At 50.6% G+C, this 27818-nt stretch overlaps 1 pseudogene; it reads left to right on the forward strand.

The window, feature by feature from the left end:
- Positions 1 to 8698: 8698 nt before the first annotated feature.
- Positions 8699 to 26682, forward strand: LOC114847003 (Krueppel-like factor 7; annotated as a pseudogene).
- The last annotated feature ends 1136 nt before the right edge of the window (positions 26683 to 27818 follow it).

The raw sequence follows: 27818 nt of genomic DNA on the forward strand, positions 1-27818 counted from the left end.
ACTGACATTGTTGTTACCCCAAAATCCATATACACATGTACCTCTATACTCCTCTGCACCCACAAGCTCCAACCTGCCCTCTCTCCATCTCTCTCTCTCCTCGCTCTGTCTTCCTCTTTACTCTCTCTCTCATTCACTTTGGGTTGCCAGCAACTGCATCACACTCTTCCATAATTGGTTGGTGGCTGGTGGATTGTCCAATGCCTGTTAATCCTCTCTCTCCCTCTCTCTCTCTCTCTCTCCTCGTCCCTCTCTCTCTCTCTCCTCTCTCTCTCTCTCTCTCTCTTTCTCTCTCCTCTCTCTCTCTCTCTCATTCCTCTCTCTCTCCTTCTCTCCCTTCTCTCTCCACCCCCCTCCCCCCCCCCCCACCCACCTCCCTTTTCTCTCCCTTTCTCAGTTGCTAGGTGACTTATCATGCATCCTTGCCTCGCCGTGCTTAATTGGCTGGCGTCATGGTAGCTGTGCGTCAGGACCGAGCTGGCCTTGCTTCATTCCTCCAACTGTGTGTGCATTTGTGTGGGTTTAAGGGGGGCGCTATTGAAGAAAGATGGGGCGCTCTGGCCAATTACTGGAGACGGTGTGAAACGGCCGCCTGTCTGGCACCTGCGGCCCCCCGCTCATACCCCACATCACACAGACACATGACTGTTGAGAGTGTAGCGTTTCTCCAGCAAGCTGTAAAGTGGCTCGCTATTGTAGCTTAAAAAGCCTTTGCGCTCGGTTCAGTCCTGCATGAGAAGGACTCGCTGGTGAGTGGGGGACTGGCATGTACAGCCTTCACCCTGAAGAAGAACGTGGAGGACTTTAGACTCTAACAGGCTCCCACATGCTGCAAATCTTCAGCTTATCCATATAATCAGCTCTGTTATTGGGACTGAAGCCCCTTTTTTTCCTCAACGGGTAATAATTAATATTTTTATTACTTAGCGGTTCATCTGGTGACTGCAGTCAATGTTATCAGTTGATGTCGACCCGTGGGACTTCTCACCAGCAGGTTCCTTAATCTCCTGGTGGGGGATCCAACGCCTGCTGCAGGTGAAGTCCCTCCAGCTTGTTCTGCTTCTCCCCCAGGATTCCTGTCAATCCTCCTCTGAATTGTTGCATCATCACTTCGGAACGTTGTTCTCAACATGCGCGGCCGCCTGCCCTGCAGGAACAGCTGCCCACCTTCTCCTCATTATCATGGGCCGATATGAAATCTCTCATCCTGCGGCGAACTGGCAGTAAAGGTCCCAACCTTGCAACAAGCCATTAGGCTTTCACAGCCTGCCGGTGCTGAGAAGGTGAACCCCACGTGTAGCTCTGTGCCTCTAAGATACTGTTGGAGAGCGGACAGGTCATAAAACATGCACGGAGCCAGACACTTTGATTTCTTGCTGCTCTTTCATTCCAAACATTGGAAGCGACGATCCCACCATCCATATTGAGTTTCTGGATTTGCTGGTGGGAGCGTGGGGCGCAGTGGCTGGCGCCGCTGAAGACCGGGGTCCGGCCACGTGTCCAGACATGCAGTTAATCCTAAATGGTGTGAGCTTTGTGGACTGTGGCCAGACTGGTTGAGACCCTGCCTCCCAGCAATGAGGAGGCTGCTTGTAAAGAAATGGAATGTTATTCATGATCTCATGATTTCAGTGTGTTTAATGATGAAGGGAAGAAGCACAATTTGTTGTACTATACTGTTACTGTACTAATATTCAATGCACGATGGAGTCTACTAACAGATAAAACGTGGACATGGTGACATGAGGAAAGCCTGTCTCCAAAAATGCACAGTGCTCAGACGGGAACCGACCTAATCCATGCTTTGGAAATCGGCAACCGACTTGCACAAGATTTGAATGGAATATTTGAATATACAAATCCGGTGGAGCACAGCTTGTGATCTGGAATTCATTATGTGTTGAGGACAAGTGCGTTACCCGCAGTCATCTTGTGTCTGTGGATAAAAAGGACACCAATCAAAGAGGCCCAGGAACCCGGCGGAGGGAGGGGCTCGGCAGGAAGGGGCATCCTTCACGGCGCGTCTCCCCGAAGCACATCATCCTTTTACTCGCCGTTGCATCACGGCCTCTCGGAGCTGCTCTGCACTTCACATTACTTCAGTCCTTGTGAAGTGCCTTCACAAGGTGCTGGGTTTTTTTTGTCTGGCGCGATGGTTCAACACGGTGAATTAAAGCATTAAAGTTCAAAAAGGCAAATCTAACGCGTAGAACCGCGGCTGATTGGCGGCGGGACTGTTCCACCGGCGCCCTGCGGCACAGCAGCAGCGGCCTCTCAATGCACATCAAAACACGGGCTGCATCTGCAGATAAAGGGCTGCGCAGGAGCTGCAGGTGCCCACGGTCGGCGCGCGCCGGCCGCCAGCCTCCTCCGCCGCTTCCTGTTTGCTTCCCAGCGTGTGTGTGAAAGTGTTGTTCCTCCCTCGTTGGCTCCACTTTAGCTGTGGACGAGCGTGTTTGTCTCTTTACGGAGATTGGTGTGTGCTGGGATGGGAGTGGGAGGGGCTGCTGGGACATCTGGCTAACTGACTGTAAGCTGGTGTATAACTCCCCTATTAAGAGTCATTAACAGCCCAATTATGGCTCCCACCCACCCGATCTCGCGCGCTGATGACACTGAGGGACACGGGGGAGAGGTCTCCAATTAGGTCTGACCACTTAACTGTGTGCGGTGGATGAAGCGTTTGTTTGGACGCCTGGATATTTAAATCTCTTGAACCAAAAGCGCCGCCGCCCATCTGCAAGGCCCGAACCAACCTCCTCAGTGTCGCGCTCACGTGAACAAAGCGCCTTCCCAAAATAACATCACACGCACACAAGGCCTGTCAGAGACGAAACTTTGTCAGGTTTCCTGTGAAAGCACCCGGAGCAGCAGGGGGTTGAATTCACTAAAAGGCTTTTTGTCTGCAGCACACAGCGGAGACCGGCGGCGTGTGTGTGTGCATGCACAATACAATGCGAGCAGTGTGAAGTCAACCAAACCCGGTGTTGCGAATCAATGTGACTGTATTTATTGAGTGTCTTTACATGAGTGATTGGTCTTTGTTTACACCTGCAAAACGCTGCACTGCTGCAGGTTTTTAATATCGGCGCCGCTGTTTATGCTCAGCGAGACCGCACGACGAGCGCTTACTGTACAGACGTCACAACGGTCCCATGTGAAGGCAGACTCTCCTGCACGCTGCACACACACAGCTGGAAGGCTTTTTATCGCGGGGGATAACTACAGGTTGGAGAACAATAGAGCATCTTTTCTCCCATCTGGTGAACCGGGGATGAAACTTCATTTACATTTCAGATCCCACCACCTCGGGGTGTGTGTGTGTGTGTGTGTGTGTGTGTGGTGTGTGTGTGTGTGTGTGTGTGTGTGTGTGTGTGTGGTGGTGTGTTGTGTGTGTGTGGTGAGAGAGAGAGAGAGAGAGATCACAATGAGATTCATTTCAGGGTGAATTTGGAATTTGAATTAACACGCCGCAGTGCTGAAAATTTCATTTAGGACTAATTGAGTGTATTGGCTCATTGAAATGGCTGTTGTGTTAAAGCTGGTCTGCCTGCATTTGTGGCCAAATGTCGACTGACGGGAGAGATTGTACAAACACGTTTAGAGTGTTTGTGCTCAGCGCGATAATGTTTGTGTTCAGTGGCTGATGCCGGAGGAGCCGTTTGTGAGTCGCACGCCGGGGTTCAGGCTCCATCACGTCCAGTAGTGATAAGGATGAGTAGGGAGCAGCCCAGTGGTTCATCCTGGTGATGGAGCGCTGTGCGACTCGTCATCGCTTCCTGACTAGAACTCAGAGGCCAGAAACTTTTTAAGTAAAAATCTCCCACTTCGAGTTGGGGTTCAACTGTTGTTGAATCCATACAAGACTTCGTATCCATTCATTCTTTGCTATGGTTTGCTTTATGTTGCTTCATTTAGGACGAGTCGCCCATTAGATTAGCCAGCTCTTTGGAAACACAAACGTATGAAAAGCGTGATTTAAATGGTCGGGAGCACCCACACGAGAGGCTTTGGGTTTTGTTTTTTTATCTTTGCTGTTTTCATTAAATTGTGTGTGCACTCATTGTTTGTGCAAAGCTCACTGAAATAATGGGGATCAATTCTAATATGCCTGCATCTGGAATCGACCGTTTACCTTTAAAATAATATTTTCTGAAAAATAATTATTGCCCACTGGGCTGTGAAATGGTGAATTAATGTAACGCCGCGACTGTTTCGCTAAGAAACGGACGAGAAGAAAATAAATAGGAGGGAAAGTGGTAGAAACAAATGTGAATGAACAAGAGGAGGAGGAAGGAGAACGAGGACAGCGTGACCTTTGCTTTGTGAATGAAGGAGGAGGAAATGAATGGTGCAATGAAGAGAAAGGAGTGTTTTGTCGAGGTGAGAGGGAGTCCGAGGAGGTGCGGGGGGGGCGGGGGCTCAAAGGCATGAAAAGATGGAGAGAATGGGGAGGAGATGGAAAGAGAGAGCGGGCGCGCAGTTACACAGCAGGAGAGTCTGAGTGCTCTCCTCCATCAGAGACTGTTGATTAAAATTTCATTGGCGGAGGCTGGAGGTCGGAGGTGACGCCGCGCGTGTGTGCGTGCGTGCGTGCGCCGACGCGAGCAATAAAAGCATGCACCCGCTCACTCCCGCTCCCTCGCTCTCATTGGCCGATCGGCCCCCTTTGTTGTTGCAGCTCGCCGCTTTCTAACTGGCCCTGAACTGTCAGAGCGCTCGCTGTCGACGACTCGCGGCCTTATTTTTAGATTCAAAAGGCGCCGCTGTGCTTCGCCGCGCCGCCGGTGACGGGCGGGACCCGGCCCGGTCCGGTCCTCGCCTCCGGTCACGAGGTGCTCAATCCTCAGCCCTCGCACGTCGAGCCGTGGCGGGCGAAATGATGGAGCGCAGCTGCGTGAGCGGCGACGCCGTAAAAATGATTTCAGTGGGATTAAAGAGCCTCGATGGGTTAATGATGCCATTTGTTGGATCTGATCGCAGGAGATGCAGCCGGGCCGTGAAGGCGGCGGCCCCCTGCCAGCGCCGGCCGCCCGATGCTGCAACGCGCTCGCGGCTCAAAGCCCGCGCGCCCTCTCGCGCTCACAAACACGCACAATCCAGCGTGTACACAGCCGCATCAGCAAATTAGTTGAATAAAGAGCCTCTTTTTGCCTTTTCTTTGAGTGGCTAATTAGCCATCAGAGCCCGCTGTGTGGAGAGAGCGAGATCCATCAAGAGGTAGAGCTTCAAAGCGCAGTTTATAGAAGCCAAAGCACTTTAATTAGAGCCTCTTTGTTGGAGGAAGCCGGGAGAAAACGCGTAATTTGAAGCCAAAAGCAGTGTAATATGCGGAGTCAAAATAAACATACTCCAGTACAAACACGGATAAAGAGCGACAGGACGATGCTAAAAGGATTAGACCGGAGGAGAGCGGATTCACACGCGGTGGATTTATGGAGCAGCGTAGGGCGAGTGAGTCGTCATGGGTTCACAGGAAATCCAGCGCTCCATTCACAGTCAATGGGAGATAATGGGTGGAAAACGTCGCCTTGCTCAACTTCGCGTTCTAGTATCTGTGTGAACTCGCCCGCTTCCTGGAACTCACTAATAGGCCACAAACGATGGGGCGCGGGGCTCGTTCCCAACTCAGCGGACACAGACCCGTCCTCCACTCGATCCAACCGCACGGCTTCACGTCACGCTGCGTTCCTCCCGGCTCATATGAGCATTGTGACGCGAGGTGGACCGCGTTCGGCAGGTCTGTGTGGGAGTGTAGAGAATTTTAATGAGCTCTGCGCTGATTTCTGTGTTTTCAGTGTCGAGGGTGAGAATATTATCATCTAAGGTAGAGTATTGCTTTAAAAATGGGATTTGCTGTTTACAGTCACCGGTTGTTTATTCTCTACACGCCACAGGCTCCACTAAGATAATTATCATGGCTAATTGTTCTTTGCTTAATATTTTAATTAAGTTTATACTGAGTCAAGGTACTTTACTAAAGTAACGATTGGGACCTTGTTTAAAACACAATAAAATAACTGCATGTGGTTCTATAGGAACCCAGCACCAGGAGACAACCAGGCTCCGTCACAACCTAATACTGGAAAAATGAAAATCGGCCAGAATCATGCAGCATTTTATTAAAGCTCGTTTAAAGGTTTTTGTGCTGAGTTATGTTGTTGTCTGAACATTAAGTAATTGGGCATTTCTTACCAGCAGAGTCAGAGCCGCAGCAGCGGCAGCAGCGGCTGTTTCTCGTGCTGCTCAGTGGCTGTGAAGCAGATCATTACAGGAAGTGTCACTTTACAGAATCGTGTAAATGGCTTAATTTCGCCTGCTCACTAATGGAAACGCTGGTACCAGTCGCGTGGCGCTGCTCGTAAACGCAGGCCGGGCTTCGGCTGCTGGATCCACTTCAGCGCGTTCGCAGAGCTCCGTCCTCCATGAGCCTTTGTCTGTCACATGCTCTTAGCGCTTCCATCCAGGGCCCTCTGCTCTCGGCATTCATTATTAATGGACCTCAGCAGGCTCAGAACACGCACACGTGCACACACACACACACACACACACACACACACACACACCGGGGCAGGACATGCACGTCACCCGCTCGCTGCTTTAAATGACAGATCAAATCAAACACTCGACCGCCGAGAGGAAAACATTCATTGAGAGAACTGTGTGAGAGGCAAACGTGGAGTTTTTCCATTGTTCCTCTCTGGTCCTGAAAAAACCAAATAATCGCTGAGCGATTTAATGAAACACAATAAGCAACGCAGAGAAAACATTCATAGCTTTCAGGTGCAGTTCTGCAAAAAGCTGCAGCTGAGTCTCACTTCCACTTCCACAGCGATGCTGCATTTGGTGTTGACCTTCTTTGACCTTGACGTCCAGACACAAACAGTGGTCTTTGGTCCTCTGGTCCCTTTGGCCCTGATATGGTTAAATTCACAGCTTTGTAACATCAGCATAGGTAGAGTTGTTGTTTGTAGCGATGATTCAACAAGTTCCTCTAACAGACGCCACACAACGTATTAATGACAGAATCAAAAGCAGCGTTGCAGACTCTGTGATTGTCGATGTGACCTTTCTCCATATGGTGGAACTGAGCAGCTACGCATGCTATCAGTCTGAGCTATTAGCCACACACACACACACACACACACACACACACACACGCACACACACACGTCATTGTTACCTGATATTCATGGTTAGTAGAAGGTCACGTGTGTGATGTCAGAGGCGGTGCGTTCACTGACGGCCGTGCATTTCCAAAGCCCCGGGCTCTCGCTATCCTCTCCCACAATCCTCAGCATCGGTCGAGTCCCTGACACACAGTCCTTTCTGTCTTTGATTTCTAGTCCAAGTGAGAACAATGGTGCAGTCTTCTCAGAAATGAGAGTTGTGTTACAGAAATATAAAATCTAAACTATTAATCTTTTTTTCTCTATAACTACTGTAGTTTGTGTGTTTCCAGGATCAATAACCAACCAGTAAAAAAGCAAAACAGGACTAGGTCTTATTTATCTTTATTAAGCCCCAGAGTTTACATCCTCATCATTGTAATTGATGGGACAAATACCCAAAACCATGACGAGCTCACGCCAGAATTCATGAATTACACAAAGACAGATCCAGCTAACGTGGACCATTCTCCGTCGATGGCGCTCGTCGCTGGAGCAGTCAACAACTGATGTCCTCATTTTTCCTCTAACCAAGCAGGCGGCTCAATCCCGATAACCTGATAGCTGTTTGATAATCTCCAGTATTGGTTTCCAGATGCATTAGCAGTCAAAAGAGATATAAAAAGCCCCCTTCAGTGTACTTAACTAGATATTGTGTTACGCAGTGCAATTACTGAAAAGATACAAATGCTGACAAATGACAGCAACAATCTGAACAAAAGCTTTTCCTGTATCAGCTTTACAGAAGTCCATTGTTACTGCGCATTATCATTGTCTTTTAACATACGTGCTTATCATTTTCAAGTTTCTTTATGAGGCAGCGTAACCTCCCGAGAAATATCTTTGCTTTATATTCATATGCAAATGAGCATCCTTAGGAAGAATGCTATTCTTTTAAAGGGAAGAAGGAAGAGAGGGGAAAAGGGGGGGGGGGGGGGGGGGGGGGGGGGTTGTTGAGCTTATCGCCACTCAACAGATGTTCAGACTGAACGTGTTCGGTTGTCGTCTGTTTCCGGACGGAGGCTCCAGCGCCGCTCACTCCGTCTGAATGGGCCGAATCGAGCAGCTGCAGGTTATTAACGGTGACAGAGGTGGAAAGAACCCGAGCGTCGGCCGATACAGTCGGCTGCCAGAGGCCGAACACTGACCTCAGATCAGTGAACGTAGCTTCCTTTACTTATTGGAACGATTGAACTTGACACAGTTTTTGCTCTGATTTAATGTTTAGCATTGACTCAACAGGTTTTCGAGGTGTTGCTCACTAATTGCAGGTTTGATGGTTCGATGCCGAGTTTGCAGCAGAGTCGTGTTAAGATCTGATGTTGTGTCATATCTGGTTTGCATCTTTGTGCTGTAAATCTACTTAAATGGTCACATGCACTCTTCAGCCAACTTCATAACATAATACGGTTTGGTGCTTTCATCATTATAACCATCTACAGCATCTTTTTCTGCCCGTGTGACGAGGCCTGTGTTGCAGGTGGGAAAGATCAAAGCCGCAGCAGCAGCATAAACGATTTCCATGTAGAATGTGCGGCACAGACTCCGAGTGGGAGAAGGCGGGAGCTGGAGGAAACATAAGTTTGAGAGGAGCTTTGAGGTTCGAAAGTAGGTTAGCGGTCAACAGGTTTCTGGCGCGAATCCGCTGAGAGACGGAGGCAGGTGCCCCGGACGGCTGAGGGCCGGCGGAGCAGCAACTGTGGCGATGCTGCGGCTCTGCCAAAATCTGGAGCTGTGTTGTTGTTGGAGTGTAAGCACAGATGTCTGCTGTTATCTCTAGATAACGGGTGAATAAACAAGATAGCGGCTTCTTTTGCCTTATTGCTCCCTCTTCTCCCTTGCTCCGTTTGTTTCCTTGTTTAACTTTTGCTTCCTTCCTTCCTTCCTTCCTTCCTTCCTTCCTTCCTTCCTTCCTTCCTTCCTTCCTTCCTTCCTTCCTTCCTTCCTTCCTCTGTCTTGTGATTTGAGTTCCATGGCTGCTTGCTTTGGGTGAGCGGAGGGAAACCAGTGAGGTGTCCACAGTTCAGGGCTCTGGAGAGCTTGACCAGGCAACGGCAATCAATCAGGAGTAAATCCCGGCTCTCTCAGGACTGCAGAGTGCCAGGTGTCATGGTCAACAGCTGCACAGAAATATAAAGCTGAATTTAACTAGACGAGTAAACACGGAGTCTGAGACGTGGACGCAGATGTTCCCGTTCGTGTGTGTGTGTTTTACCTGCGTCTCCTTAAGCATAAGCTCTCCATAAGCTCGTATAGCGGGTCTGCGAGATTGAAACGCGCCCAGATGTTCATTTATTCTGAGCCTGTCTGTCTTCTCTTTCTGTCCAGACGTGTCTAGAGTTGGAGCGGTATCTGCAAACGGAGCCCAAGCGGCTGTCGGAGCTGTTCGATGAGGAGCTGGACTGTCTCCTAACGCCGGCGTTCATGCAGGGCGCCGACAGCGACGAGGACCTGATGGACCCCCTCCTCCCCAGCCTCCCCGACCAGCCCAGTCCGCCGCCGCTACTGGTGGCGCTGCCCAAGGTCCAGGCCAAGGTCCTGCACGTGCCCCAGCCCAGCAGGACCCAGGCCGAAGCCGCGGCCCAAACCGTCCCGTCCAAGGAGCAGGTCCTGGGCGTCAGCGCGGCGCAGCTCAGCGCCGCCGTCACGTCCCTCACCCCGCCGTCGTCCCCGGAGCTCGGCCGCCACCTCATCAAACCCACGCAGACGCTCACCGCCGCAGCCGACGGCACGCTAACGCTCAAACTGGTGGCCAAGAAGGTGGGGCTGGGGGCGGCCAAGCTGGTGGCGGCGCGGGCCCTGCCGTCGCCGCCGGGCCGGGGGGCGGCCCTCAGCGACAGCGAGCAGGGGGGAGGGGGGGAGCCTGGGGGGAGACGTGCCCGAGAACAAGAAGAGAGTCCACCGGTGCCAGTTCAACGGCTGCAGGAAGGTTTACACCAAGAGCTCCCATCTGAAGGCGCATCAGAGGACCCACACAGGTGAGCCTCACGCCTCGCAGACACACGGCTTCAACCCCTTTCAGCTTTAATGGCCCTTTGCAACTTGTTTGTGATTTATCTTTAATCACCGCTCGCAAACTGCTGGTTTGAAATCGTGCAGGAGAAGCACATTCGCACAGGCCTCTAAACGTCTGGGCGGCGGAGCCGGGCCCGGGACCTCGACCGGGCTGTTGGCGCCGACGACCAGACGGGAAGCATTTACCCTGCAGCAAAGGTCCGACAGGATCTGCAGGGAGGCGCAGCAATGTGCTTAAATATGGAGCAAAGGCTGGAGCGAAACCACACAGATGGACCGAAATTAAAATGTGCTTCTGGTGGAATCTGCACAGAAGCCCTAAAACGGATAAGAGCCTCTCGCCGCCTTCCTCTGCTTTTTAGATGAGGGTGTAGATTTATTAATTTCCTCCTGATACCAGCTTGGTGCCAAAAGGCCCTGCCTCAGTAATTGCTCCATGATTGATGGATTAGCAGTAAACGACTTGGCGAATTCAGCCGTGTCCGAGCGGCTCCGACGCGCGGCTCCAGCCGCTAACTGCGGCTGCCCTGTCGCTGACCCTCAGCCGGAACGCGCGCCGGGCTAATGCGTCCAGCAGCTCTGGGCTCCTGCGGCGCCGGCACAGAGACCAGCGCCGCGTTCAGCAGGCAGCTCGCGCTAAACGGGTCACGCTAAACAGCCTTAATTGGCCTGAGGTGTGGTTGATGAGGAGCCGTTTACGGAGTTCTGTCGCAGAGGCTGAAGGTCCCAACTACTCATTCATATTTAGAATCCCCAGATTCAAAACACCACAACCCACATAGCTGTTATGAATTGCATGGGAGCCTGTTTTGATTTGCCTCGCTACCGTGGAGTGACAGCGTGCGACAGATTTGTACGTTCTCAGACATCCATTCATCTGTGTTGCGGCTGAAGTGCCTGCAGGAGCGGACATCCCTCAGCCTGCAACCCGGGCCGGATCCATCACTTATCTGCAGCGCGCGGCCTCTGCAGACGTGTACCACCTGAAGCTAGAATTATTCAGCTCTCACTTCAACCACATTTAGCATCGTTTACAGTATGTGGAGCGATTCGTGGCCCGCAGTCGTCGTCTTCCACTGTTAGCACTTTCCTCGGGATTACGGCGCACACCCTGCAGACCCGCCGCATTAATGCCGCCAGCCTTGGCATCATTAATCCAGCGTGGTTCAGGCTTATATGATCCCGACGACCATCGCGCAGCACCTAGTGGAGCCGGGGGGACTGTATTATGGCTAATCCAGCACAGCTAGCCTCCTGGATGCATGACAGGCGCCGTTGTGATGATGCTCCGGCCCAGTCACGCTAACGAGTGGCGAGCTTTTAAACCAAGATTCATTTATTGAGGGGGGGGGGTAAAAACCATCCCCCGAAGACACGGCGGCCTCTTTACTGTGTGCATGTTTGTGTGTGAGCTGTAAACGCGGAGGGCGGCGTATTCCCTCCCAATGTGTTCATTACAAGTGCAGCGCTGTGGTTTAATTAGCCTAATCCTCTTTTTGGGTTATTATGACCATAAATCATTGAACATACATGTAGGGAGGGATTAACATAGCGGCGCTGCTGCAGGGAGGAGCAGCTGCTGAAAGCCCGCACATCATCATCAATACACTTATTGTCACATGACGCTCACCAGAGGCCGCGAGAGGCCCGGTTCCAGCGAGGCCTGTCACACACGCACCGCTCTCCACGTTGCCTTGATCAAACTATTTCCCTGAGCTGCAGCCGAGATGTGAAGTCAAGATTGGTTTTCTAATATGAAAATGTTCAATTAGGGATGAGTTGTAACTTTAATAGATACACAAATTAATTCAGTAAATCTCTCAAGGACCGAGGCAGCGCCGCTCAGTCGGCAGCTTCTCCTGCATTTCTAATACATGCGTGATTGCTGTTACCGGAGCTGCCGTCCGACGGGATGAACTGAAGCACAGGCGATGGAGGCTACAGTCGCTGCAGCCGCGCCTCTCGGAGCGGCGTCTGGAGGCGTTTGTCGCATGAAAGTCAAACTACGTGTGTGGGCGCCTTGTTCTTCCAAGGCTTGGGAGGAACGCGCTAAGCTGCTGTCAGATGACGACGCGCCTCCATTGCGGCGGCGTCCGAGCGCAGAGGAGGAAGCGGAGGGACAGCGATGAACGCGGCCGGAGCGGCGCCGGCTGCAGGTTCCCAACGCGGAGCGTTGGAGAAGCACCGTGTCACCGTTCCGGCAGCAGATAATCTCTGACAGATGACGGCGCTCGGTGACATGTTTGCGAGTCCTGGTAGATTAATTTTGATCCATTTTGCAGCCCCATAACTCTCCTCCATCATATCTTGCTGAGGAGCCCCCTCCTGAACACGGATCACGTTCATTACACGCATACATCATCTGTTTCTGCTTTTTTGATCTATGTCTTCCCTCCGTTCCTGCGTTTCACGCCGGTGAAACTTTGCGAGTCTGACGATTTGAGCTCCGCAACAGGCTTTGGCTCTTTTGTGCGAACGTCACCTGAGGTGTGATACAACAATGTGGATTTGACAACCGCGGACGCCGGCCTCGTGTTCCCTGCGGTAGCTGCCGTGCAGCAACTTAATCAGGCCGAATTTGGGGAAGTGGCCGTGGTTGATGCGCGCATGTAGAACACGGGTGAAACCACTGACATGGTTGTTAACCCCAAAATCCATATACACATGTACCTCTATACTCCTCTGCACCCACAAGCTCCAACCTGCCCTCTCTCCATCTCTCTCTCTCGCTCTGTCTTCCTCTTTACTCTCTCTCTCATTCACTTTGGGTTGCCAAGCAACTGCATCACACTCTTCCATAATTGGTTGGTGGCTGGTGGATTGTCCATGCCTGTTAATCTCTCTCTCTCTCTCTCTCTCTCTCTCTCTCTTTCTCTCTCTCTCTCTCGCTCTCATTCTCTCTCTCTCTCATTCTCTCCCTTCCTCTCTCTCACACCCGCCTCCCCCCCACGCACCCACCTCCCTCTCCCTTTCTCTCAGTTGCTAGGTGACTTTATCATGCATCCTTGCCTCGCCGTGCTATAATTGGCTGGCGTCATGGTAGCTGTGGCGTCAGGACCGAGCTGGCCTTGCTTCATTCCTCCAACTGTGTGTGCATTTGTGTGGGTTTAAGGGGGGCGCTATTGAAGAAAGATGGGGCGCTCTGGCCAATTACTGGAGACGGGTGTGAAACGGCCGCCTGTCTGGCACCTGCGGCCCCCGCTCATACCCCACATCACACAGACACATGACTGTTGAGAGTGTAGCGTTTCTCCAGCAAGCTGTAAAGTGGCTCGCTATTGTAGCTTAAAAAGCCTTTGCGCTCGGTTCAGTCCTGCATGAGAAGGACTCGCTGGAGTGAGTGGGAGGACTGGCATGTACAGCCTTCAGCCCTGAAGAAGAACGTGGATGACTTTAGACTCTAACAGGCTCCCACATGCTGCAAAATCTTCAGCTTATCCATATAATCAGCTCTGTTATTGGGACTGAAGCCCCTTTTTTTCCTCAACGTGTAATAATTAATATTTTTATTCTTAAGCGGTTCATCTGGTGAACTGCAGTCAATGTTATCAGTTGATGTCGACCCGTGGGACTTCTCACCAGCAGGTTCCTTAATCTCCTGGTGGGGGATCCAACGCCTGCTGGCAGGTGAAGTCCCTCCAGCTTGTTCTGCTTCTCCCCCAGGATTCCTGTCAATCTCCTCTGAATTGTTGCATCATCACTTCGGAACGTTGTTCTCAACATGCGCGGCCGCCTGCCCTGCAGGAACGAGCTGCCCACCTTCTCCTCATTATCATGGGCCGATATGAAATCTCATCACTGCGGCGAACTGGCAGTAAAGGTCCCAACCTTGCAACAAGCCATTAGGCTTTCACAGCCTGCCGGTGCTGAGAAGGTGAACCCCACGTGTAGCTCTGTGCCTCTAAGATACTGTTGGAGAGCGGACAGGTCATAAAACATGCAGCGGAGCCAGACACTTTGATTTCTTGCTGCTCTTTCATTCCAAACATTGGAAGCGACGATCCACCATCCATATTGAGTTTCTGGATTTGCTGGTGGGAGCGTGGGGCGCAGTGGCTGGCGCCGCTGAAGGACCGGGGTCCGGCCACGTGTCCAGACATGCAGTTAATCCTAAACTGGTGTGAGCTTGTGTGACTGTGGCCAGACTGGTTGAGACCCTGCCTCCCAGCAATGAGGAGGCTGCTGTAAAGAAATGGAATGTTATTCATGATCTCATGATTTCAGTGTGTTTAATGATGAAGGGAAGAAGCACAATTTGTTGTACTATACTGTTACTGTACTAATATTCAATGCACGATGGAGTCTACTAACAGATAAAACGTGGACATGGTGACATGAGGAAAGCCTGTCTCCAAAAATGCACAGTGCTCAGACGGGAACCGAACCTAAATCCATGCTTTGGAAATCGGCAACCGACTTGCACAAGATTTGAATGGAATATTTGAATATACAAATCCGGTGGAGCACAGCTTGTGATCTGGAATTCATTTAGTGTTGAGGACAAGTGCGTTACCCTGCAGTCATCTTGTGTCTGTGGATAAAAGATGACACCAATCAAAGAGGCCCAGGAACCCGGCGGAGGGAGGGGCTCGGCAGGAAGGGGGCATCCTTCACGGCGCGTCTCCCCGAAGCACATCATCCTTTACTCGCCGTTGCATCACCGGCCTCTCGGAGCTGCTCTGCACTTCACATATTACTTCAGTCCTTGTGAAGTGCCTTCACAAGGTGCTGGGGTTTTTTGTCTGGCGCGATGGTTCAACACGGTGAATTAAAGCAATTAAAGTTCAAAAAGGCAAATCTAACGCGTAGAACCGCGGCTGATTGGCGGCGGGGACTGTTACCAGGAGCCCTGCGGCACAGGCAGCGGCCTCTCAATGCACATCAAAACACGGGCTGCATCTGCAGATAAAGGGCTGCGCAGGAGCTGCAGGTGCCCACGGTCGGCGCGCGCCGGCCACCGGCCTCCTCCGCCGCTTCCTGTTTGCTTCCCAGCGTGTTGTGAAAGTGTTGTTTCCTCGTTGGCTCCACTTTAGCTGTGGACGAGCGTGTTTGTCTCTTTACGGAGATTGGTGTGTGCTGGGATGGGAGTGGAGGGGCTGCTGGGACATCTGGCTAACTGACTGTAAGCTGGTGTATAACTCCCCATTAAGAGTCATTAACAGCCCAATTATGGCTCCCACCCACCCGATCTCGCGCGCTGATGACACTGAGGGACACGGGGGAGAGGTCTCCAATTAGGTCTGACCACTTAACTGTGTGCGGTGGATGAAGCGTTTGTTTGGACGCCTGGATATTTAAATCTCTTGAACCAAAAAGCGCCGCCGCCCATCTGCAAGGCCCGAACCAACCTCCTCCAGTGTCGCGCTCACGTGAACAAAGCGCGCTTCCCAAAATAACATCACACGCACACAAAGGCCTGTCAGAGACGAAACTTTGTCAGGTTTCCTGTGAAAGCACCCGGAGCAGCAGGGGGTTGAATTCACTAAAAGGCTGTTTGTCTGCAGCACACAGCGGAGACGCGGCGGCGTGTGTGTGTGCATGCACAATACAATGCGAGCAGTGTGAAGTCAACCAAACCCGGTGTTGCGAATCAATGTGACTGTATTTATTGAGTGTCTTTACATGAGTGATTGGTCTTTGTTTACACCTGCAAAACGCTGCACTGCTGCAGGTTTTTAATATCGGCGCCGCTGTTTATGCTCAGCGAGACGCACACAGACGAGCGCTTACTGTACAGACGTCACACGGTCCCATGTGAAGGCAGACTCTCCTGCACGCTGCACACACACAGCTGGAAGGCTTTTTATCGCGGGGAGATAACTACAGGTTGAGAACAATAGAGCATCTTTTCTCCCATCTGGTGAACCGGGGGATGAAACTTCATTTACATTTCAGATCCCACCACCTCGGGGTGTGTGTGTGTGTGTGTGTGTGTGTGTGTGTGTGTGTGTGTGTGTGTGTGTGTGTGTGTGTGTGTGTGTGTGTGTGTGTGTGTGTGAGAGAGAGAGAGAGAGAGATTCACAATGAGATTCATTTCAGGGTGAATTTGGAATTATGAATTAACACGCCGCAGTGCTGAAAGATTTCATTTAGGACTAATTGAGTGTATTGGCTCATTGAAATGGCTGTTGTGTTAAAGCTGGTCTGCCTGCATGGCCCCTAGGCGGTGTGTGTGTGTGTGTCTGTGTGCCAGGGGTGGTAACCTGCATATTAGCGAACAGCTGTAGTTTGGACACAGGAAATTAGATGTAGAAATTATAATAAACTGTGACACCTCTCTCTCTCTCTCTCTCTCTCTCTCTCGCTCTCTCAGGTGAGAAGCCCTATAAGTGCTCATGGGAGGGCTGCGAATGGCGCTTTGCCCGCAGTGACGAGTTGACACGACATTACCGCAAACACACTGGAGCCAAGCCATTCAAGTGCAACCACTGCGACAGGTAAACACACACACACACACACACACACACACACACACACACACACACACACACACACACACACACACACACACACACACTGGCCCGTGCTTCTGTTTCTAGCTGCCTCCTGACTGTGAGCCATCACAAACACTATTAAGCCTGGCCTTGTAGGAGCGAACTCAAACATGTCCAAGCATGAAGTCATTAACGCAGAAACGCTACTTCAACCAAGTTTAATTGGATTTTTCCACACGCTTCAAATTCCTAGTTTTGTTCAAGCAACAGTACAAAATTCTGAGATTTATAATGATACAAAACTGAGGAAAATAGAAAAACCTCCCAACAATTCCAACCATTTTGTAACAGCACGTTCTGTGGCCTGTGACCTGTGAACGTTTGAGCAGGAGTGGGTTGAACAGCGTGGGAATGTGACGCCCAGCGCTCTCGCTGGGTGTGAGACGAGGTGGGGTTCATTCATCGACAGCAAAGAAACGGCCGGCCATGTTTCCAGCCTAACTAGCATTTACGTGAGCGAGTGTTTAAACGCATCCATGTTCTGAGGGTTCCGAGGGTTCCAGCGGACCCGGGTCCAGTGCTGAGGCCGGCAGCTCGTTCGCCGCTGCCTGGCGGGTTTTATGAGTTTTATGCATGAGTGATGGAAGCGCTCGGCGCCAACAGAATCCTTTATTCACAAAAATAGCTCCTGTGCATTGTTTGCGACTGCAGCGCATCACCAGCGGTAAATAAAACATTTTATACCAGCCTCGACCTTGCGTCGCTCACGGAGCCGCGCCGCAGTAATCAGCCGGAGTCACAGCACAGATTCTGAGTCAAAGCTAAGTTTTTTAGGTTTTCTGAGCGTGCGTCCAGGTGAGTTCTCGAACTCCAGCAACATTAAATTCATCCCTAATGGGCTCACAGCAGCAGCTGTGTTCAGGAGTGGACCAGAGTGTTGACGTCCGTGTTGTCTGCGTCCTGAAGGAGGATTTGACTCACGCGCTGCATCAGAGTGTTTGTGACGACTCGTGTCTGACGCAGTTTGACCTCAGCGAAGAAACAAAGGTGGAAAGGCGTCGAGCGTCAGCAGCCGGAGACGTGTTTGTGTTTGAGAGTCACGCTGTGTGTGTGTGTGTGTGTGTGTGTGTGTGTGTGTGTGTGTGTGTGTGTGTGTGTGTGTGTGTGTGTGTGTGTGTGTGTGTGTGTGTGTGGTGCTTACTCATGCCCCTGCGTTGGCAGTCAAATGGATTCTGGCTACTGGCAGACTGGTCACAGCTAATTGAGTGGCACCAGATGCCAGCTCTGTTTTAACATATACTCACAGTGTGTGTGTGTGTGCGTGCGTGCGTGCGCCTGCACCTTTCTGATGAAACACAGACTCAAGCCTTCGCCCCAGAGACAGTGTAATTGGCTGTTGTTGGTTCCCTCTAGTTTGGGTTTTAGGCATAAAACCCTCCAGAAACCTGCTGGAAGCTTCTAATCCTGGCTGAGGTTTGGGACTGTATTAGCTCCTTAATGCTGCACGCACACACACACACACACACACACACACACACACACACACAGCCAAGGGACGCAGCGCACACACACGCACACACAGCCGGTCCTATAGGCGGCCACGCGTCCAGACACGGGCCCGAGCTGCGTCACAGCTGAGGCTGTGCGTCTGTCGGGGGTCCGAGGTGACGCCGGTTCTTCTTCTGTGGTGGCGCTGACGGCGGGAGCTCTTCATGCCTTGAACGGGCATGAAACTCCGGCTGAATCGTCTCCACGGGGGACGAGCCGCCGTTAAACAAGCGGTGATCAGTCAGAGTTAAGAACGCGTCACGTCCCGGCTCCACATGAATAGATTCGATTGGTCGTGCTACCTCTGTGTTTGTGCGCGTTGGTGACACAGGTTTGTGCAGATGAGCTTTTTAACAGCTGGTTTCTTTACACACATGGAAATTGCAGCCACACAGACTTTGGAGGATCATAGACTTCCCTTTAAGGCTTCGGATGGCCACGCTTAACATAGTAGGGATGAAGTTCTGTCTGTACAGTACACACACACATACACACACAAACACACACACATCTGTGGTGGGTGGAGCTCAGCTGAGATTAACATGACAATAGCGTAAAATGGCAGCCACGGAGAGGTTAACATTAGATAGACTGTTCAATCTGACACAATTTCTCCTGGGGAAACACACACACACACACACACACGCACACAAACACACGCACACAAACACACGCACACAAACACACACACACACACACCAGTCTGTCATTAATCCTGCCTAATCAAGCGGGGACCCCCTGATGTTTCCATGGAGAAGGAAAAAGGAGGAGGAGACCAAAATAAGTGAGGAGGAGCAGGGAGAGTTGATGCAGAGTGTGTGTGAGGAGGGGTACCAGCTGGTCTGGCCTGCTCCGCCCCCCGACAGTGACACAGCAGTGGCGTGGCCATCTGTCCAGCCACACGCACGCACACACACACACACACGCGCACACACACACACAGACACACACACACACACACACGCCGGTGAAGGTGTGCAGTAGGTGGCTCGTGGACGACTGAGGGTCGAGGGGAAACTCTGGAGCGTCTGTAGGAGGCGAGACATCAGTTCATCAGTTCATCCGTTCATGCGTTCATCACTAGCCTCACAGCAGGCTCACGATGCTGCTGACAAACCTGCTTCAAGCAGCGGCCCACAGTGAGGCTGCTCCGTCCTGTCACGGCCCTGTCTGGACCGTCTGTGATGGACGACGCACACCCACGGCCCTGATTGGCTGTCACACGGTAGTTAGGGTTGCCGTAGAAACCGACACGTGCGTAGAGAGACTGATCATCCCTATCATGACAACTTCTGTTCTGCATCTGTGAGTTTCACGCGACCATGTCACATGTGGCTCATCTGGAGCGGATCCGCTTCCACCACAGCGTTTGCACAGGAATGATGGAAGCGCAGCTTCAACAAATCAAACTTTCCACCAAGTGCCAGTGTTTCCAGCTGCCGGCATGTATCTGGCTGGAACAACAGGCTGAAACACACAAAGGGTAGCCTTGACTAATTAATAATGAATAAAGCCTCTGGCAAATTGAATTTTTAATTTGTCTTATTATTCTCTCCCACATTTAGTTTTGTCTGTCCTTTAGTCACAGGCTCGTGATTCATTTCATTGTGCACATTCATCTTTAATGGCTTAATATTAATTATTTAATTAATTAATAATAATGTAAAATACGCTGTGAACCTCGCACATCACCAACACCTGGTTTCCTGCTTCTCTGCACCAGGTGCAGCCAGCGTTGGGTTGAATGGGCGCCGCCAGCCCGTCTGCATTAGTGTCCACATTCACAATGCATATCTAATTAGTTCCTACAATAGTATTTTACTGTGAGCGGAGGGGGGGGGTCTGTGATTAATGGAGGTTTTGGAGTCGTATTTGTCCGTCTTTACGTCTGTGACAAAGCCCCAGTTCCTCTCTGTCCCACTAACTGTCTGTTGAGCCGTTAAACTTTATGTTGTACTGATACGTCACAGGGATTTACTCCACCATTGGACTGCGTGGCCTTCAAGGACTAGTGGCCAGTGTTGGTGTTACAACACCTCACAGGTTACATAACACGCTGCAGTTACTTTCCCTAATGAAACATCTTTGTGCTGCTGTGCTTTGGTTGTATGGAAGGAGACGGTGCCTCGGGTTTTCACTAGCGTAGCATCCGCTGAGTAGTTCACTGGGTCTGTCAGCGCAGGTCGTCTGCGGCAGTGCCAGCGGGTAGTTCAAGGAGCGTGGGATTATAGAGAGTTCCCAGGAAATACAGGGAGCCAGTGGGGATTCCAGGTGGTCTGCAGCCAGTGTACGGAGCCTGTGGGGCCACTTGTCAAAGCAAGTGTTTTACACATGTAGTTTTTTTTTTTTTTTTTAAGTTGATTAATGAAAGTCTGAAGTGTGTGCGTGGAATATTCCTGACGCGCTCGCTCTGTCGCTCCCTGCAGGTGTTTCTCCCGGTCGGACCACCTGGCCCTGCACATGAAGAGACACATCTGAGGGCACGAAGGAAAAGGGAGCGGGAGAGAGGAAGACGCATGAGGAGGAGGAGGAGGAGGAGGAGGAGGAGGGGGGGGAGCGGGACGGGCAGTGGAGCCTGGAAGCGCCCGGTCGGCGGCGGCGACGCCTGCGGAGCAGCACATCCACCTGAGGCCGAGCCGACCGGTCCCACCGGACACCGGGACCGGAGACGAGGAGTAGCTAGATCCTTGCTTTTCTTTTAAGTTACACACTCACACACAATACGCGCAATAGTGAACGGTCCACATGACGTGTGAGGGCGTCGTGCTGGTGAGGCCTGGACGCGGCCGAGCCCACGCGAACTCCACTCACACCATCAAATGTGACACCGCCTTTTTTTCCCCCCTCTGTCTTTGTATTGAGTGCTTTAAAAACCCGAGGTCACTTTGGGCGCGGAGACTTTGAAATATGCGTAGGGCCACAGGACAGAAGCAGCGCCGTGGACGCAGCAACAAGGCCACGTCTGCAGCAGACGGCTCCCGTTGGCTCCCGGCGCGGCCGACAATCGAACCCGGGGCCTCGGCGGCGGCGCCGCTGCCGCTCTCAGCCTCTCCTTCACTGGGTGTTTGCATATCTCACCTTCACAGAGACGCCTGTCGCCTCCGCAGGCCATCGGACAGAAACGCGCAGCGACACTTTCTTCCTTTTTTTGTACTTTAGAGGACGCTAATTCTTCTTATTGTTGTTACAAAGAATGACACTTTGTTCTTTTCTCTCTTGGAGGAAATGTCTTAAGATTCGCTGAGTTGTGTAAACGGAGAGAGACTGAAAATCTAAGATGACTTCGACAGAATGTGTGGGATGAGAGCGAGCGTGTAGTTGGTCTTTTAATCCCCATGTGCACTGACTCTGCTCTACGGTCTGTGAGCAACCAGTGGATGAACAAAAAACAAAATCACACCAACTCTCAGAGAAGGGATTTGTATTTTTCTGGACTAAAATAAAAGCAGAGAGCGGAGGGGTCTTTGTTCTGTGCTGCTTTCTCTGCCCTGCGATCTGCTCCAGCTGCAGAACGGAACCGCGTCCCGACCCTCGTGGACTCGCCACCAGCGCCGGGCCGAGGAGGCGGACCCGCGTTGGCCCGGTTTCCTGTTGGACCCGGGTCGCAGCTCGCTGGCAGCGCCACGGGCGGAGGAGCAGCAGGAGCTGCTTTTTGACCATTCACGTGGGACTCGAGGCGCCAGGCGACCTCCGCGCGGCGGTGCCGGTCCAACTTGCCTGTTTTTTTTCGTATCCATTGACCGCACTGACTTTTTTCAATGTTATCTGTGCTTCTGTTTTTTGTTTTTGTTTTTTTCTACGAGAAAAAATACGGAAAAGAAAAAGGACGCAAAGAAAAAAATCATAAAAAGACTTGAAAAATGCAACAGAAAAACAAAAGCTGTCTCGCTCTACACATCGCATACAGACCAAGCACACACACACACACACACACACACACACACACACACACACACACACACACACACACACACACACTGCAGTTCCTTCGCTCACGGCTCTTCTTCAGATAAGACTAATAAGATTTAGGAAAATAATTATTAAACTAATGAACAGAGTTGGAAAACACTGCATGGCAGGCTTAATTGCAAACACACACACACACACACACACACACACACAAACACACACACACACACACTCACACTCTTCCTGGAATTATATGTTCTGCTCCCAAATCTTTTTTCACAGTAGGAATTTAGCAACTGTTGTTTAGTAGAAGAGTATCGTAGCTCTCGGCTGGAGGTAACAAATGATTCCAAATCCTTTGAAGTGAGAAATCAGCTTGTTCTCAGTTCCAACAATCGCCCACATATCCCTCACTACAGTTTGTGCCTCTCATTTAATCAGCGCTTCGTTCTTCAGACGCTCTGGTTGCGACTGAGCCGCTGTTTTTTTTTTTTATCCAAATGTGCAGCAGGTAGTTTAGCAAGTGTGGAGGCAGATTCTTCCTCTGTTAACAGGGAATTTAGGATGAATCCCAACGCCGAGGAACGAAAAAAACCAAGTGGGATCCTTTAAAAAAGAGATTTTACAGGCAATATCTCCCGGTTTGGTCGCACATTTCCACTGACTGCAGCTTTCGTGTTTATTCCCGTGACCTAAAATGTCCAATGGAAAGCGGAAACATTACTTGAGAGGTGCAAACTGGTGCCAGTGCTCGTCCACAGCGCCCGCTTCCGTGGCTGCAGAACATGTAAACGCTGCTTGCATCCAGGGGCGCTCCACCATGGCCGCTCCATCCGCCCACCACCACCACCACCACCACCACCTATCCGCCCCGGGGCGCTCGCTCGCTCGCTCGCTGCTCCTCCACTGGTGCAGCTGGGCGAGGGCTCCGGGAGCTGGCGGGGCTTCCTCACATCCCAGCGTGCCCAGTCATCGTGCCAGTCGGCCTTGCCAGCCTTCATTAGGTGAAACAGTGAAAACAATCCCCTTCAGGGGGTTTATGGTGCAGCTTCGAACAATCGATACCAAAAACCTCCAGCATGGAACTGCCCTTTAGCCACAGGCAGAGTCTCCCCGGTCGGGGGAGATCAGCGGGAGACCGCCTCCATATGAGGCCTCAGTATCCAGCGGCAGCTTTCTCTACTACACTAACTCTGTCTTTCTGCTAAATATGACATGCAGCAAACCCACGTTGGAGCTGGATCCAGTGTTTCACTTTTGATATCATTTATCTTGTTACCGTTTTCTGTTTCAACCGCTGTATTGATGGTTCTTTTCTTCAGCTCGGATGATTCTAAGTCATGCCAAAATGTTCAGACATGCAAGGAGCCCTCCGATACAGGACGTACAATCATTGAGGGATGGGGATCGTAGCACTTTTGTGAGGCTTTTGATGGCATGACTGTGTATTTGTGTGTGCATGTGTCCCGTTAAGCATACTGTGAGGAAAGCGCTGATTCAGCAAAAGTGGTTGCGACCAGTTTTTTAAATGCTGAAAACGTGAGAGAAATGTTGGTACATTTGCTATTGGAAAATGTTTTTACTATAAGCAATGGCTGTAGACTAGGTTTGGTTTTGTACCCTTCATTCATTCATTCATGCATTCACACCAGTAATGGAAGAGTCGTTCGCTCGTGTCGTGCCGTTCACAGCCAAACTCTGTTTTTTAAATCGGAACGTCGTCCGTTTTTATTAAGATTATCTAAATAATTCCTTAGAAAATGCTGAAAAATGCATAAAAAAACTAAAAAACATCCACATGGGAGTCAAAATTTTTGCAGTTTTACAAGTCAAACGCAAAATCAGCAGCACATTTGCATCGGTCCCATTACTTTGTATTACTGGAGTCATTTTCCAAATTGCCAACACCCGAGGGGACCCAATTTACAAAAGCCTGAAAGAGAGGGAGCGTCAGCGACGGCGGTGATTTAAAATGAATCTGCTTGTGAAGAACAGATAAATAACGATGAGTGATAAAGATTTAATGCACCATTTTCGAGTGTAAATGCCCATCGCGCTCTCGTCCTTAATTAAGATTCCTCCTGACGTCGGAGGGACTTCGTAGTGTCATCAGATTCCACATTCGGGTCCCTTCATGTGAGTCGGAGCAGGTTCTGCTGTCGCGGCGCTGCTCCGGGTCGTCTCTCGTCTCTCGCGCTCCTTCAGGCTGACTGGCTGCCGTCTCGCGGCTCTGATTAGCATTAGCTCTCGTCTGCCGTTGCCCGGACGGCTAATGAGAGAGAGAGGTCTGCAGAAAAAATAAATAAAAAAACCAACAGGGACCCTGAGCCGGACTGATTCTACCCAGCAGATCTGATGTAGAACAAACAGAGGATTCAGGCAGATATTTAATGGAAAAGCGAAACTTTAAAGGAAAGAGGGTTTTTAAAATATTTTATCCGCGCAGTATCTGAATCATTAAATCAGCTTTTTGCATTTTATCTCATGGAATACAGATAAAATAAATTACCATTTATCTTCAAAGTCCCTTCAGATATTTAATCCACTCCATTTCCCCCGACCCTCCCTCGATTCTCCACAATTAAAGTGCCATTCTTGCTCGCTCCCATCCCTCCACGCTCGCCCCATCTCTCCCTCTCTGTCCACAGCGGTCGTCCATGCGCATCAGCTGCGGGAATGATGAATGCACACTTTATACGTTTTTGCCCAAAGATTTGCATATTTGCAAGTTAACTGCTGTGAATGTAGTAGATGTAGAGGAACGAGCAGAGGAGACGCAGAGGAGGAGTAATGGGTGGAAGGTGGAAGGAGAGGGATTGTTTTTCCTACATGATCGCCCCATCAAATTTTAATTACGCACTCTTTACGCTCTGTGTCATTCTCAGTCTCTCGTCTACGTTCAGCTGGAGCCGAGCTCATTCTTCACAGATGTAAAATAGGTTCTCATGGTCTCATAGGGTGCCCGGTATAGTGGCGCTAGCAGCTTAAGCAGGAGTGAAGTAGCTTTAGTTTAAATTAGCTTCTTAGCAGCACTGCGTCTCATGTTTCAGAGTGAGGGCTGGAGACTGTGGACGTCAGCTTCAGGGTTTAGAGCGAAGGCGCGACTCGAGCGTCGCTGCGTGGACTCTGACGGCGCGGTCCAAATGCAGGATGGGTCCATCCCCCAAGTTCCCGAGTTATGCCGTAAACATCATGGCTGTGACGCCGTGTGTGGGTTTGGACCACCTGCATCAGCGTGAAGGCAGCGGCCCGTTTCCACGAGAATCCACAGTTCTCCAGACCCGATCGTCATCATGAAGGATCATCGCTTCTGGCAGCTTTTGTAAATAGCCTACGATCTCAACTACAGACATTAACTGTATGTGGCGACGGCACCATTTCAGCGTTTCTATAGACCTGCTTTAGTTCTCGCAAACATTGCACTACATTATCATACTTAGCTATTGCACTCTCCGTGTCCGCACACTGCTAGCATAGTCTGTTGGAGCACTCAGATATCCACTTAACATTCGTCACACGCCCCGGATGCTCGTTGGCACCAGGAGCAATTGAGCTGATATTTCCCTGCGACCGTGAACCCGGCTCTGTTGTCTTGGCGCCGGTGGCATCCAGGCGTGTCTGTCTATATCTACTGTATTTGTTCATGCTTGGTGTGTCCGTATATACGAGATTCACGGATCTTTACCCCCCCGTGTGTGTCTGTCTCACCCCTCACCCCGTCCTACCCTCTCGGAACCACGACCAGCAGAGCCCTCCTGGGCCCGGAATGCACGCAGTCCACAGAACCCCTGCTGGGACGCCTTCCCGGAGCGTTGCATGCTGGGAGCTCCCAGCACTAACCCTTCACTGCTCCGGCTCGTCGTCCTGGGTCAGGGTTTGTTGTGCTTCAGTCCGTTCCTCTCTCCCGCTTTACCTGCTCAGGTACCGGATGTCTGTCGGCCTCGTATGTGGGAGGAAGATTGGTGCCAAAATCTCATGACGCGTTCGGCAAATTTATCCCTCCTGTGGAAAACACTAACTTTAATCTCCAATATGAATCCGTAGCGTCCAGGTTGACTTTCACCAATCCTCCTGCCACATATTAGGAAAGGGACCAATCCAGTGTCACTGAGAGGAAGCTGGCGTGTCAGCACCTTTAAAACCACCTTGTGAGTGAACAAACCATCATCAGTTTATATTGTGGGATGAATGGACGCGTACGACAGCAGCGAGGAAGACAGCACACGTGTTCTCGCCACGGCAGCATCCCTCCCGCTCGTCCTCCAGGGGCTCTGTAACTCTGACACCTTTCATATCAACCTTTGATCCATAAACCTTCACTTCACACCCGCCTCCCTCTCCCCCGTCACCGTCACCTGAGTTCTTTTTTATTTCCACTTTGAGTTGTCTTTACAATTTTTTGCTGTACAAAGTGTTTAAAATATTATTTGTATTATATGATGTTAGTATGGTAATGTTCTTTATTAAGGACAAAGAAAATTTATTTTTGTTACTGGTCTGTTTCATAATTCTTTTCTAAATTGGTATTGTAAGATATCTATGCAAGAACTGTTAAGTGGAGCATTTTTATTTAAGAATGTAATATGTGTAATAAATGGTAGAATCTGGTCACGTGTCTGGGTTTTCTGTGTGTCCAGGTCAGAGGTCAAAGGTCAGCCGTGTTTATTCATATCTCCTAAGGAACAGGAGTTGATTGCTTTTCAACCTCTAACGTGGTATTTTGCTGGAGATCAGCCTCATTAAATGATCCTTTCCATGTTTTTCCCAGCAGCGGGGGTTCGCTTCCTCTTTGTACACGACGCAAGCGGAGAAATGGGAATATAACCTTCTAGAAAATGACGGATCTGGCATCTCTGTAGACTTTAATTATGACGAACCCAGTAGCACATTATTCTTGCGTAATGGTGGTTACAGGCAGATGGAAACATCCCGTCTAGCCGCTGGCAGAAGCCCAGACGTCTCCGCCACGTAGCTACAACAAAGCAGCTCATATTCTGAATACTGGCAGTAATTTAGGTCTTTATTACAAATTAAAACAATCTCATGAATATCTATGGCTCTCCCCTGCCTGTAAATGGCCTCTTCAAGGCTGCTGAGACTGTCCTGTGCTTTAATTAGTGCTAACTTTTCACTGACTGCGCTCACTTACCAACCAGTGACATGCAGGCTAAACGAGCTAATCAAATAATGAATGGGTAATTGGGGATCAATTAAGTGGAAGGAGGGGAGCTTCTATACAGCAGATCTGCTTCATAGGTTTGTCCTTCTCATAGAAAATGCTAATTAGCTAATTAGGGAATAAAATTGTCATTGTTTTTCATGCTCATTTTGTCTCTTGGCTCTTTTGTAAATACAGACCTTGCATTTGGACGTAATCCTGTGTCGCCTTTGCTTACAGGGCACTTACAACGCTGGATAAAGACGTTTCAGCAAAGCCACCGGTGCAGAGGATTATTGCGGGTTCTCAGCGGCGGCCTGTGTTGGCTGGAAAATGGGACTTCACAATGCTGATTAGAATTCTAAAGCATTCTGAAGTTTCGCCAGCTGATTCGCTTCTTGTCAGAGGTGGAGACGGAAGGCGAGCGAGCTGCTTCTAATCTTATTCAGCAGCATTAGTGCGTGTAGCGGCGGCGGCTGCTGACTGAAGTAGCAGCCATCAGCGCTCTAACAGGAGGCGTAAACAGAAATGTGGTCCACTGAGAATGTTCCACGCTGATCTCAGGAGGCCCGAGTCAGCGCGTTG

Source organism: Betta splendens, chromosome 21 (genome assembly GCF_900634795.4).
Source record: "Betta splendens chromosome 21, fBetSpl5.4, whole genome shotgun sequence".
Classification (NCBI taxonomy): domain Eukaryota; kingdom Metazoa; phylum Chordata; class Actinopteri; order Anabantiformes; family Osphronemidae; genus Betta; species Betta splendens.